Raw genomic sequence first — 14,591 nt, 5'->3', positions numbered from 1 at the left:
AATGCATCAGTGTCTCAGTTTTTCCACATCCCCTCCAACATTCATCATTATTTGTTTCTGTCATCTTAGCCAATCTGACAGGTGTGTAGTGGTATCTCAGAGTTGTCTTAATTTGAATTTCTCTGATCAATAGTGATTTGGAACACTTTCATATGAGTGGAAATAGTTTCAATTTCATCATCTGAAAATTGTCTGTTCATATCCTTTGACCATTTATCAATTGGAGAATGGCTTGATTTCTTATAAATTAGAGTCAGTTCTCTTTTTAACTGTAAAAATGTTTTCCCAATTTGTTACTTCCCTTCTAATCTTGTTTGCATTAGTTTTGTTTATGCAAAAGCTTTTTAACTTGATGCAATCAAAATTTTCTATTTTGTGATCAATAATGATCTGTAGTTCTCCTTTGGTCACAAATTCCTTCCTCCTCCACAAGTCTGAGAGGTAAACTATCCTATGTTCCTCTAATTTATTTATGATCTTGTTCTTTATGCCTAAATTATGGACCCATTTTGATCTTATCTTAGTATGTGGTGTTAAATGTGGGTCCATGCTTATTTTCTGCCATACTAATTTCCAGGTTTCTCAGCAGTTTTTATCAATGATGAATTCTTATCCCAAAAGTTGGGATCTTTGGGTTTGTCAAACACTAGATGGCTATTTTTATTCACTATCTTGTCCTGTGAACCTAACCTATTCCACTGATCAACTAGTCTATTTCTTAGCCAATACCAAATTGACTTTATCAATAACCAAATTAACAAAAACAATATGATCATCTCAATAGATGCACAAAAAGCATTTGATAAAATCCAACATCCATTTCTACTAAAAACACTTGAGAGTATAGGAATAAATGGACTATTCCTTAAAATAATGAGCATATATTTAAAACCGTCAGTAAACATCATATGTAATGGCGATAAACAAGAACCTTTCCCAGTAAGATCAGGAGTGAAACAAGGATGCCCACTATCACCATTACTATTCAATATTGTACTAGAAACACTAGCCTCGGCAATAAGAGCCGAGAAAGAGATTCAAGGAATTAGAGTAGGTAATGAGGAAATCAAACTATCACTCTTTTCAGATGACATGATGGTATACTTAGAGAACCCCAAAGATTCTGCTAAAAAGCTATTAGAAATAATTCATAACTTTATTAAAGTTGCAGGATACAAAATAAATCCACATAAATCCTCAGCATTTTTATACATTACCAACACAATCCAACAGCAAGAGATACAAAGAGAAATTCCATTCAAAATAACGGTCGATAGTATAAAATATTTGGGAATATATCTACCAAAGGAGAGTCAGGAATTATATGAGCAAAATTACAAAACACTTGCCACAAAAATAGTCAGATTTAAATAATTGGAAAGATATTAAGTGCTCTTGGATAAGGCCAGCGAATATAATCAAAATGACAATACTTCCTTAACTAATGCTATACCTATCAGACTCCCAAGAAACAATTTTCTTGACCTAGAAAAAATAACAACAAAATTCATATGGAAGAACAAAAGGTCGAGAATTTCAAGGGAAGTAATGGGAAAAAAAAGTAAATGAAGGTGACCTAGCTGTACTTGATCATTTCTTATAGAACAAAAATATTCCATAACATTCATATACCATAACTTATTCAGCAATTCTCCAATTGATGGGCATCCATTCACTTTCCAGTTTCTTGCCACTACAAAAAGGGTTGCTATAAACATTTTTGCACATGTGGGTCCCTTTCTGTCCTTTATGATTTCTTTGGGATACAAGTCCAATAGAAACACTGTTGGATCAAAGGGTATGTGCAGTTTGATAGCCCTTTGGGCATAGTTTCAAATTGCTATACAGAATGGTTGAATCAGTTCATGACTCCACCAACAATGTATTAGTGTTTCAGTTTTCCTGGATCTCCTCCAATATTCGTCATTGTCTTTTACTGACATCTTAGCCAATCTGAGAGGTACCTTAGAATTGTTTAATTTGCATTTCTCTGATCAATGGTCATTTAGAGCATTGGTTTTGTTTTTTTTGTTTGTTTGTTTGTTTGTTTGTTTTTTCTTCCTGAGGCTGGGGTTAAGTGACTTGCCCAGGGTCATACAGCTAGGAAGTTAAGTGTCTGAGACCAAATTTGAACTCGGGTCCTCCTGAATTCAAGGCTGGTGCTCTATCCACTGCACCACCTAGCTGCCCCTAGAGCATCTTTTCATATGACTAGAAATGGTTTTAATTTCTTCACCTGAAAATTATATGTTCATATCCTTTGACCATATATTTATTGGAGAATGGCTTGAATTCTTATAAATTTGAGACATTTCTTTATATATTTTAGAAATGAGGCTTTGATCAGAACCCTTAAATATAAAAATTTTTCCAGTTTATTTCTTCCTTTTTAATCTTGACTTCATTGGTTTTGATCAAACTCGAAGTTTTAAAAAACAATTGTTGCTAGTCACCGGAAGCATAAACTATTAGCTTATATTGCAAAACATCATTTTTCTTTGTTTTCTTTTTTTAAAAGGAATTGACTGAGTAAATAATATTACATTACTGATTTCTCTTTCCATACTGGACATGCCTGTTATTTCTTTCATTCCATTCTTTCTCACAGATACAGAGCTCTCCCAGTTGTTGTAGGTATTGTTCACTTCTCTTTGATTTTCCTATAAAATTTGGTCACATTTGCTCATTCTGATCTATCATAGATTTTTCCAGAATCCTCATTCAGCTCCTAGCTAGATGGACTGCCATAACTAGACTGCTTTGACAAACCCATGTCTCCCATCATTTGGGAAGTATAAACACCACTGTCTGCTCCTACTGCAGAAATCAAAAAGAGTTCTTTGTACTGATATTGTATTTTTGCTTTGTCTTTTGACATGCTGCCACAGCATTTTCATGAGTAGCAAATTCATCAAATTCATCATCTGCTTTTCCAGTCACTTTGCCATCAGGTACAATTTCAATGTATACTCCCACAAAGGGAGTATACATTGGGAGTATAGTTATTTTAAATGAAATTTCTTTTTCTATATCATCCTGCTTAGTTTTTATGATAATTTGTAGAAGTACTGATGATTTCTCTAGATTTTTTTTTTAATATTCTGCCCTTTTTCCTGAAGAGAGAATTTCAATTAGTAATTTTGTTGACTCTAGGATTCTTTATGTAAACTGTTAAAATTATTTGCAAAAAGCAATTTTACCATCTCTTGCCAATGCTTCTTTATTTTTTTTTTAACTTGTCATATCGTAGCTAGCATTTCTATCTTTATGTAAGTTAGTAGTAGTGTGGGCATCCTTGCTTAACCCTTGCTCTGTTTGAACAGATCTCTAGGTAATCTCGATTATGTATAATGCTTAATCTTTGTTTTAAAACAGTCTATCCTTTGCTATCTTTTCTAGTATTTATAGAAATTATTGGTACAACTTATCAAAAGTAGTTCTTGCATCTATAGATTTTTTTTTGGTATTCTTGAAAGTATATTCCTTAATTTTCTCTGCTTATGATTTACTTTTTTTTTTTTTAATATATATTTTTTTTTATATATATATATATATTTTATAATATTATCCCTTGTATTCATTTTTCCAAATTACCCCCCCTCCCTTTATTCCCTCCCCCCGACGACAGGCAATACCATACATTTTACATGTGTTACAATATAGTCTAGGTACAATACATGTGTGCGAATAAATAGAATAGAATTTTCTTGTTGCACAATAAACATTAGAATCCGAAGGTACATGCAACCTGGGCAGACAGATATTAGTGCTAACAATTTTCATTCCCCTCCCAGTGTTTCTTCTCTGGGTGCAGCTACCCCTGTCCATCATTGATCAACTGGAAGTGAGTTGGATCTTCTTTATGTTGAAGATTTCCACTTCCATCAGAATACATCCCCATACAGTATTGTTGTTGAAGTGTACAGTGATCTTCTGGTTCTGCTCATTTCACTCAGCATCAGTTGATTTAAGTCTCTCCAGGCCTCTCTATATTCCTCCTGCTGGTCATTTCTTACCGAGCAATAATATTCCATAACCTTCATATACCACAATTTACCCAACCATTCTCCAACTGATGGACATCCATTCATCTTCCAGTTTCTAGCTACAACAAAAAGAGCTGCCACAAACATTTTGGCACATATATGTCTCTTTCCGCTCTTTAGTATTTCTTTGGGATATAATCCCAGTAGTAGCACTGCTGGGTCAAAGGGTATGCACAGTTTGATAACTTTTTGGGCATAATTCCAGATTGCTCTCCAGAATGGCTGGATTCTTTCACAACTCCACCAGCAATGTATTAGTGTCCCAATTTCCCCACATCCCCTCCAACATTTGTCATTATTTGTTCCTGTCATCTTAGCCAATCTGACAGGTGTGTAGTGGTATCTCAGAGTGGTCTTAATTTGCATTTCTCTGATCAGTAGTGATTTGGAACACTCTTTCATGTGAGTGGATATAGTTTCAATTTCTTCCTCTGAGAATTGTCTGTTCATATCCTTTGACCATTTATCAATTGGAGAGTGGTTCGGTTTCTTATAAATTATGGTCAGTTCTCTATATATTTTGGAAATGAGACCTTTGTCAGAACCTTTGTTTTTAAAAATATTTTCCCAATTTGTTACTTCCCTTCTAATCTTGTTTGCATTAGTATTATTTGTACAGAAACTTTTTAGTTTGATGTAATCAAAATCTTCTATTTTGTGATCAATAATGATCTCTAGTTCTCCTCTGGTCATAAATTCCTTCCTCCTCCACAAGTCTGAGAGGTAGATTATCCTCTGTTCCTCTAATCTATTTATTATCTCCCTCTTTATGCCTAAATCATGGACCCATTTTGATCTTATCTTGGTATATGGTGTTAAGTGTGGATCCATATCTAATTTCTGCCATACTAATTTCCAGTTTTCCCAACAGTTTTTTCCGAATAATGAATTTTTATCCCTAATGTTGGAATCTTTGGGTTTGTCAAAGATTAGATTGCTATAGATGTACCCTTTTTTGTCCTTTGTATCTAATCTGTTCCACTGATCTACCGGTCTATTTCGTAGCCAATACCAAATGGTTTTGGTGACTGCTGCTATATAATATAGCTTTAGATCAGGTACACTTAGACCACCTTCCTCTGAGTTTTTTTTCATTAGTTCCCTTGCAATTCTTGACCTTTTATTCTTCCATATGAATTTTGTTGTTTTTTTTTCTAGGACATTAAAATAGTTTCTTGGGAGTCTGATTGGTATAGCACTAAATAAATAGATTAGTTTGGGGAGTATTGTCATCTTTATTATATTCGCTCGGCCTATCCAAGAGCACTGAATGTCTTTCCAATTATTTAAATCTGATTTTATTTTTGTGGCAAGTGTTTTGTAATTTTTCTCATATAATTCCTGACTTTTCTTTGGTAGATGGATTCCCAAATATTTTATACTCTCAACATTTGTTTGAAATGGAATTTCTCTTTGTATCTCTTGCTGTTGCATTTTGTTAGTGATATATAAAAATGCCGAGGATTTATGTGGATTTATTTTGTATCCTGCCACTTTGCTGAAATTTTGAATTATTTCTAGTAGCTTTTTAGCAGAGTCTTTGGGGTTCTCTAAGTATACCATCATGTCATCTGCAAAAAGTGATAGTTTAATTTCCTCATTTCCTACTCTAATTCCTTGAATCTCTTTCTCGGCTCTTATTGCCGAGGCTAGCGTTTCTAGTACTATATTGAATAGTAATGGTGATAGTGGGCAACCTTGTTTCACTCCTGATCTTACTGGGAAAGGTTGCAGTTTATTTCTATTGCATATTATGCTTACTGACGGTCTTAAATATATACTCCTGATTATTCTAAGGAATAATCCATTTATTCCTATACTCTCAAGAGTTTTTAGTAGGAATGGATCTTGGATTTTTGTCAAATGCTTTTTCTGCATCTATTGAGATGATCATATGGTTCTTATTAATTTGATTATTAATATGGTCAATTATATTAATAGTTTTCCTAATATTAAACCAGCCCTGCATTCCTGGAATAAATCCTACTTGATCATAGTGTATTATCTTGGAGATGATTTTCTGAAGTCTTTTTGCTAATATCTTATTTAAGATTTTAGCATCAATATTCATTAAGGAGATTGGTCTATAATTTTCTTTCTCAGTTTTCGATCTACCAGGTTTAGGTATCAGTACCATGTCTGTGTCATAAAAGGAGTTTGGTAGGACTCCTTCATCCCCTATTTTTTCAAATAATTTATATAACATTGGGGCTAATTGTTCTTTAAATGTTTGGTAGAATTCACATGTGAATCCATCTGGCCCTGGGGATTTTTTCCTGGGGAGTTGATTAATAGCTTGTTCTATTTCTTTTTCTGAAATGGGACTATTTAAGCAATTTATCTCCTCCTCTGTTAATCTAGGGAGCCTATATTTTTGGAGAAAGTCATCCATTTCACTTAAGTTATCAAATTTATTGGCATAAAGTTGGGCAAAGTAACTCCTTATTATTTCTCTAATTTCCTCTTCATTGGTGGAAAGATCCCCCTTTTCATTTGTAAGACTATCAATTTGATTTTCCTCTTTCTTTTTTTTGATCAAATTTACCAAAGGTTTATCTATTTTATTGGCTTTTTCATAAAACCAACTCTTGGTTTTATTTATTAATTCAATAGTTTTTTTACTTTCAATTTTATTGATTTCTCCTTTTAATTTTTGTATTTCGAGTTTAATTTTTGGTTGGGGGTATGATTTACTTTTTTAAAAGAAATATTTTTGGTTATTTTGTGCAATGGAAATATGTTTGTATCATGGTGTCATTTTGCCACACGTTCTTTGCATGGCATAAAACCATAAAAATGAGAAGTAGCAATGCTAGTGGTCTCCATATGTAGTCCTATACAATAATGCAAGTGTGGTGACAAGGAGTTGTTAGTTTTTAATTTTTAAAAGTTTATTATTCTTTGCCCTGATTAAAAATATTTTAATTAGTTTTAAATTTTTAAGTTCCAAATTTTCTTTCTTTTTCCTCCTTTTTTTCTTGTATTCTTAAATTGATTGATTGTAGACTTGGTTTCAAAATATAGAGAAGACTAGATCTGCTACCAAAGAAATCATAAAAAAGGAGAAAAAAACCCCTATATGCAAAAATATTTATGGCAGCCTTTTGGTAATGCAAGGAATTGGAAACTGGGTGAATGCCCATCAGTTGAGTAATGGCTAAATAAGTCATGGTATATGAATGTGATGGAATATTATTGTTCTATAAGAAATGATCTATAAGATAATTTCAGAAAGGCCTAAAGAGATTTACATTAACTGATGCTAAGTGAAGTGAGTAGAGCCAAGAGAACATCATACACAGCATTAACAAGATTATGTGATCAACTGTAATGGGTCATTCAGATCAATTCAAATAGACCTCTGATGGTGAGAGCCAGTTGTATTCAGAGAGAGGACTATGGGAACTGAATGTGGATCACAACATAGTATTTTCACCTTTTTTGTTGCGGTTACTGTGTAGAGTATGTTCCTGATTCTGCTTGTTTCACTCAGCATCACTTCATGTAAGTCTTTCCAGGCTTTTCTGAAATAAGCCTGCTTGTCATTTCTTATAGAACAATAATATTCTGTTATATTAATATACTATAACTTATTGAGCCATTCTTCAATTGATGGGCATCCACTCAATTTCCAGTTCTTTGCCATGACAAAATAGGCTATTCTAAATATTTTTCCCTTTTTCCCTTTTTCATGATCTTTTTGGGATATAGACCCAGTAGAGACACTGCTGGATCAGAGTATGCACACTGATAGCCCTTTTAGCTAGTTCCAAATTACTCTCTAGTATAGTTAGATCAATTCATAACTCCACCATCAGTGCCCCAGTTTTCTCACATCCCCTCCAACATTTAGAATTATCTTTTCCTGACATCCTAGCCAATCTGAGAGTTGTGTAGTTATATCTCAGAATCATCTTAATTTGCATTTCTCTGGGCAATCTGTATTTTTGTAAATATTCTTTCACTTCAGTTAGATTATTAGTTTTATTGACATATAGTTGGATAAAATAGCTCCTAATTATTGCTTTAATTTCTACTTCATTGATGTTAAGTTCACTCTTCATTTTTGATAATGGTAATTTTTTTTCCTAATCAAATTAATCAAAAGTTTATCAGTTTTGTTGGTTTTTTCATAAAGCCAGCTCTATGTTTTATTTATTAGTTCAATAATTTTCTTTTCATTTTATTAATCTCTCCTTTTATTTTCCCAATTTCAAATTTGGTATTTAATTATTTTTTGAAATTTGTTATTTTCTAGCTTTTTTTTAATTGCATGCCCAATTCATTGATTTTCTCTTTCTCTTCTTTATTCCTGTAAGCACCTGGTGATATAAAATTTCCTCTTAAGAACTGCTCTGAGTGCATACCATAAGTTTTGGTATGTTATTTCATTATTGTTATTCTCTTGGATGAACCTATTGATAATTTCTGTGATTTGTTGTTTGACCCTCTCATTCTTTAGGATTAGATTATTTAGTTTCCAATTACTTTTGGGTCTATTTTCCCTTGGCCATTTATTACACATATTTTTATTGCATCATTATTTGAAAAGGCTACATTTACTATTTTTGCCTTTTTACATTTGATTTTGAAGTTTTTATGCCCAATACACAGTCAGTTTTTTTGTGTGGGTGCCATCTATCACAAAGAAAAAGTTATATTTCCTTCTATCCCCATACAGTTTTCTCCAAAAGTCTATTGTGCCTAACTTTTCTAAAATTCTGTTCATCATCTTATTTTCTTGTTTATTTTGTGATAAGCTAGTTCTTAAAGAGGGAGGTTGAGATCCCTCCACTCGTAGAATTTTGTTATCTAATTCTTCTTGCAACTTATTTAAATTCACTTCTAGGGATTTGGATCCTATCATATTTGGTGCATATATATTTATTGTTGATATTTCTTCATTATCTATGATATCCTTTAGCAAGATGTAGTTTCATTCCTTATCTCTTTTAATTAGATCTGTTTTTGCTTTTGCCTGATCTGAGATCAGGATTGCTAGTCCTACTTTAATTTATTTGAAGCATAATATATTCTGCTCCAGCCTTTTATCCTTACTCTGTTGTAGATCTCTGTTTCAATGTATTTTTTGTAAACAACAGTGTTTTTTCCCCTTTTAAAAATATTTTTATTTTATTTCTTTCAATAATAATAATATTATAATAATAATATTCAATAATAAATTAATCTCTTTATTTTTGTAATTTCAGATTTGGTGTTTAACCAATAGTAAACTTTCTCTTTCTGTAAGAAACAGAAACAGAAAGGAAAAAAAGAAAAACAGAAAAGGAATATAAAACAAAATAAAGCAAAACAAAAGAGAACATTGTCAAGTGCCCAGCAGAACATTAGGGAAAATTCAAAATATATAAGTGTGTGTGTGTGTGTGTGTGTGTGTGTGTGTGTGTATGTGTGTGTGTGTGTGTGTGCAACTAGAAAAAATTATATTCATTTTTTCTTTACTTCCTTGTAATTGTTCTTTGGTTCTCTACTGTGTCCCTTATTTACTTTATTCTTCTTTATTCTTCTTTTCCCCTTCCATCTCTCCCTACCCCCAAGTAAGCTTCAGTTAAGAAAAGATATATTTATATATACATATGTAGATGCATAGACACACATATCACACACATGTCTTTCCTATCCCTGGTCATTGTTTAATTAAATTCTGCTCTATAACTTGCCTTGCTATTACTTAACTCCCCCACCCAAGAATCCTTCCCTTTTTGCTTCTGTCACCCTTTGTTTCCCCATCTGTCCATCTTTCCCCCCTTATTTCTTTAGAGATTTGGGAAGTTGCTACCCTTCATTTACTATGTAGTGTTGTCCATTCCCAATGTCAGTAGGTTTTCAGAACTACAACCCCTCCTACCCACTCTAATACTTCATTTCTATTCTTCCTCTGTATTTCATTTGTATAATATGATTACTATTTTTACCTTAGTTCTGCCAAACTTTCTTTTGAATTATCCTATTGTTGATGTGAATCTTAAGCATATAGTATACATTGCCCATGTTAATAAAACAAACAAACAAACAATTCGTCCATTTTTAAATAGTTTGTCCATGTTGATTTCCTTAAAATTGATCTTTGATATTGGTTCTTATATGTTAAATTTTCTGTCAAGTTTGAGTTTGATTGAACATCTACAAGTCCATTTTTTCTCATTTAAAATTATAAATAATTTTGCTGGATTTGATATTTTTTGTCACAAACTTAGTAGATACATACACATCTAGGACCTGCAGTCTTTTATCGTAGCTACTGATAAGTCTCATACAATTCTAATTGGAATTCTGGTATATTTGAATTTTTTTCCTTGTGTTTTGTACAATTTTCTCTTTGATGTGGGGTTTTGAAATTTGGCAGTAATATTCCTGTGTGTTTTCCACAAAGGATCTCTTTGAGGTGGTGATCAGTGAATTTTTTCTAATTCTACTTTTCTCTTATGTTCTATCATTGCAGGACAATTTTCTTAGATTATTTCCTGCATTATTGTGATAAAGGTTCTTTTCTTGATTCCAATTTTTTGGGAGTCAAATTATTCTTATATTTTTTTCTTTTTTGATCTGTTCTCCAGATCTGTTGTTTTTCTTATAAGATGTTTCACATTTTGTTCTATTTTCTCATTATAATCGGTTTTGCTATTTCTTGGTCTCTTCACTGGCTTCAGTGCTTTCCATTGCCCAATTCTAATTTTGAAAAAATATTTTCATCTTCCTTTTCTAATTGGCTAATTTTTTTTCTCATAATCTTCTTGTTTTTTAAATTCTTTTTTGCATTCTCTCTGGGTGGAGAGCCATTTCACATTATTTTGTTGGACTAGAACCTTTTTTTTTTCTAAAGTGTCCTCTGAAGATGAACCCCAATCTTCACTATTCCCAAAACATGTTTCAATAATAGAGTTCTTTCTTCTTTGCTGGCTGATTTTTTTTTTTTTTTTTAAATAAGAGGTATTCACTACATACCTGTCAGATTGGCTAGAATGACAGGGAAAGATAATGCAGAATGTTGGAGGGGATATGAAAAAACAGGGACACTGATACATTTTTGGTGGAATAGTGAATACATCCAACCATTCTGGAGAGCAATTTGGAACTATGCTCAAAAAGTTATCAAACCGTGCATACCCTTTGACTCAGCAGTGTTACTACTGGGCTTATATCCCAAAGAGATCTTAAAGAAGGGAAAGGGACACACATGTACAAAAATGATGAATATGTGAATTCTTTTGTTGGCCCTGTTGACTATATCAGTTCATGTAAATCTTAATAATTTTTTATGTATTCTTCATAGTCTATGTATGGTTAAGTGATATTATCATACTTCATTATTACACAATTTGTTTAGTTATTCCCTAATCACTGGATACTTTCCTTCCAGTTTTTTGCTGTTTCAAAAATTATTGCTCCAAATGTTTTCATATATGTACACCCTTTCCTATTGGCTTTAACTTCATTATATATTTCGTAGTTTGAACCAAGATATATTTATGGTTTTGCAAAATTTCCTAAGTTGTTCCATTTTTTTTCTTCAGAATTATTAGACCAATGTCCAGTTCTGCTAATAGTACCTTAGTGTTCCTAAACAGCCCATCTAACATTTTTCATTTTTTTTGTTTTCAGTATTATGTGAAATGTGAATTGTTCTTCGGTTGTCTTAGATTGTTTTTAAATGGTTCTATTTAGTGCTCTGATTTTCCATTTTCACATGAAATAATATGCATGTTTATAATGGTTTTGAACATTGGATTTTATGTGTTACAGATTTTTTTTCTCTTATATATTGCATATTACTATGGAAATAACGTTCACCTGAAGCATAGCTTTAAATATGTCTTTTGCATTGAAAACTTTTAACTTGTCATATTCATTTTGGTTATTTTTGCATGTGTGGTGCTGATGTAAAAGGGTTGAGCCCGTATGTGCAAGATTTAGTACTTAAATGTCTTATCCCCAACTTATTATCAACAGGAAAGTTCTGACCAGAAGTTTATTAAAATGATACAAATTCTGCAGCTGTTTTCCTAATTGATAGGTTGTATGTGTCATGTAGAAACTCTGCACAGGGGTTATATTCCAAAAGCTGCATGACACATGATGCTGTCTAACCTTAATAGAATTTACTTGGGGGAAGAACTTACCCATTTTTTGAACAATTGCTCTTGAATATAGGTATTGAAAACTTTTCAATAAAAGAAAATCAAGGCACTGTGGGAACACTTATCATCCGTTTTCTTGCTGAGACTTTTCTCTGTTCTAATAGTTTTGATAGCTATTAACTTTGTATCTGGGAAATATTCTTAATTATTTGCCTACACCCACTGCATGTTCTAATAGTTTTGATAGCTATTAACTTTGTATCTGGGAAATATTCTTAATTATTTGCCTACACCCACTACATGTGTGCAAAGGCACATTTTATAGTGACTTTCAAAGTTTCAATATATAGATTCAACTGTCTTTGCTCCCAGGCTTGCTTTTGGAACTTCCCTCCACGTGCTTGTTCATTGCTTTAGGAGAATGGAGAAGTTTTTTGCTACCTCTGTTCTACAAATACTTATAGACTAACAATTTTGAATATTATGACAAGCTGCTCAGAAAGCTTCAGATAATTTATATTGAAATTAACAGACTTGGTCTATCAATCAGGAATAATATCTGAGTGGGTTTTTGAAAAAAATCTTGGCATTTTCCTGTATTAAATGATATTCAATCACTGCTATGGTGTCTAGAATTTCAGTCTTTTACATGAACTGATGCTAAGTGAAATGAGCAGAACCAGAAGATCATTGTACATGGCAACAATAAGATTATATGATGATAAATTCTGATGGACATGGATCTCTTCAACAATGAGATGATTCAGGTCAGTTCCAATAATCTTGTGATGAAGAGAGCCATCTACACCCAAAGAGAGGAATGTGGGAACTAAATATGGATCACAACATACTATTTTAATTCTTTTTGTTGTTATTTGCTTGCATTTTATTTTTTCCTTTTTGATCTGATTTTTCTTGTGCACATATTAGATTTAACATATGTTTTTTTTTATCATATTTAACATATTGGATTACTTGCCATCTAGGGGAGAAAATAGAGAGAAGGGGGAGAATATTGGAACACAAGGGTTTTTGTTTTTTGTTTTTTGTTTTTTGTTTGGTTTATTTTATTTTATTATTAATTTTATAATTATAACATTTTTTTGACAGTTTTTCCCCTCCTTCCCTCCATCCCCTCCCCTAGATGGCAGGCATTCCCATATATATTAAATATGTTGTAGTATATCCTAGGTACAATATATATGTGCAGAATCGAATTTTGTTGTTGTTGTTGCAAAGGAAGGTAAAAATAATCTGGGAAGAAAAACAACAACAAAAAAATGCTCACAGTTTACACTCATTTCCCAGGAAACACAAGGTTTTGAAAGGATCAAAGTTGGAAAACTTTTCTATGCATATGTCTTGAAAATAAAAAGCTTTAATTTAAAAAATGGAATTTCAGTCTTAACACTCTACTTTTCAGCAGCATCTAGGTTTAATAAATTAACTTGTGATTGTGTCTCTTAAATATTCAGTTTATGCCTTCATCCACTGAGGCTACTAAGTATTTATTGAGCCTGTTGCTTGGTTGTGTGTGGAATGAGCAGCGTGTGGAAGCTTTTTTACTTCTCACAATGAGGCTTCCATTGACCATTCTTTTCAGCTACAAGGGAAATCTATTTGTGGTCCCCTAAGTATTTGGGCTACATACAAGTCAACCAAGACTCTTGGCCTCTCACTGTGCCAAATTTGGTAGATCATTGAAGATGAATAGGAACCTTCTGCTCTCATAGGAAAGTAGTAATTTGTTTATATCCTCCTAAGGAAACTCATGTTACATTGGGAAAAGAAGCAAGAGTGATTAAGAAAAATGATGGCAGAACACCAATAGAATAAATACATCTTTGGATAATGTTTGCCTTTGAACTAGACTCGTAGTTTTTCTCTTAATGCACTGCGTTGAAGGATAGTTTCACTTCTCTTCAAATACTTTTGCCAGAGCCATAGTTTAAGGTGACATCAGTTGTACAGAGTCTAGGTTTACTAACCATATAGAAATCTTCTCTAACTATAGTTGATGAAACAGGAGACATTGTAAGTTTTCAAGTTGTTAAGAATTCTGCTTTCTACACTGCAATTTAGATTTCAAACCAATTACTCAAACTAAAGATGCTTCTCCCCCCCCCCCTTATAAAGTCAAGTTTTCCATCTAGAACTAAGTTCATAAAACAACTAAAAAGGCTTGCATGGTTTTTCTACATAATCTTTTCAAAATAACAGTTTTTTTCAACCACCAAAAAGGATGCAGTCTTGACACATAAATGGAAAACAGATTGCATTTCTTGGCTGCTGCCACTTTGCTGGTCTCGATGTCGATTCAGTCAACTTCAGGCTTAGATTACAAGATTTGCAAATTAAAGGAAAACCAAAAGGGAAGAGCATCTGCATGAATTCTTTTTTTATGGAATTCCACCAAGGCACGCTTGTTCTGCTTCTGATGGCAAAG

At 32.6% G+C, this 14,591-nt stretch overlaps 1 protein-coding gene across 16 annotated transcripts in view; it reads left to right on the top strand.

Moving 5' to 3' along the window:
* The window catches only part of BCAS3 (BCAS3 microtubule associated cell migration factor), a 784,754-nt gene that overhangs the window by 133,319 nt on the left and 636,844 nt on the right, over positions 1-14,591 (top strand). The gene's annotated exons all lie outside the window — the stretch shown is intronic.

This window comes from Sminthopsis crassicaudata, chromosome 4 (genome assembly GCF_048593235.1).
Source record: "Sminthopsis crassicaudata isolate SCR6 chromosome 4, ASM4859323v1, whole genome shotgun sequence".
In the NCBI taxonomy this organism is placed as follows: domain Eukaryota; kingdom Metazoa; phylum Chordata; class Mammalia; order Dasyuromorphia; family Dasyuridae; genus Sminthopsis; species Sminthopsis crassicaudata.
Note: the sequence above shows the minus strand (reverse complement) of the source record. Positions and strands in the feature narration are given on the sequence as shown.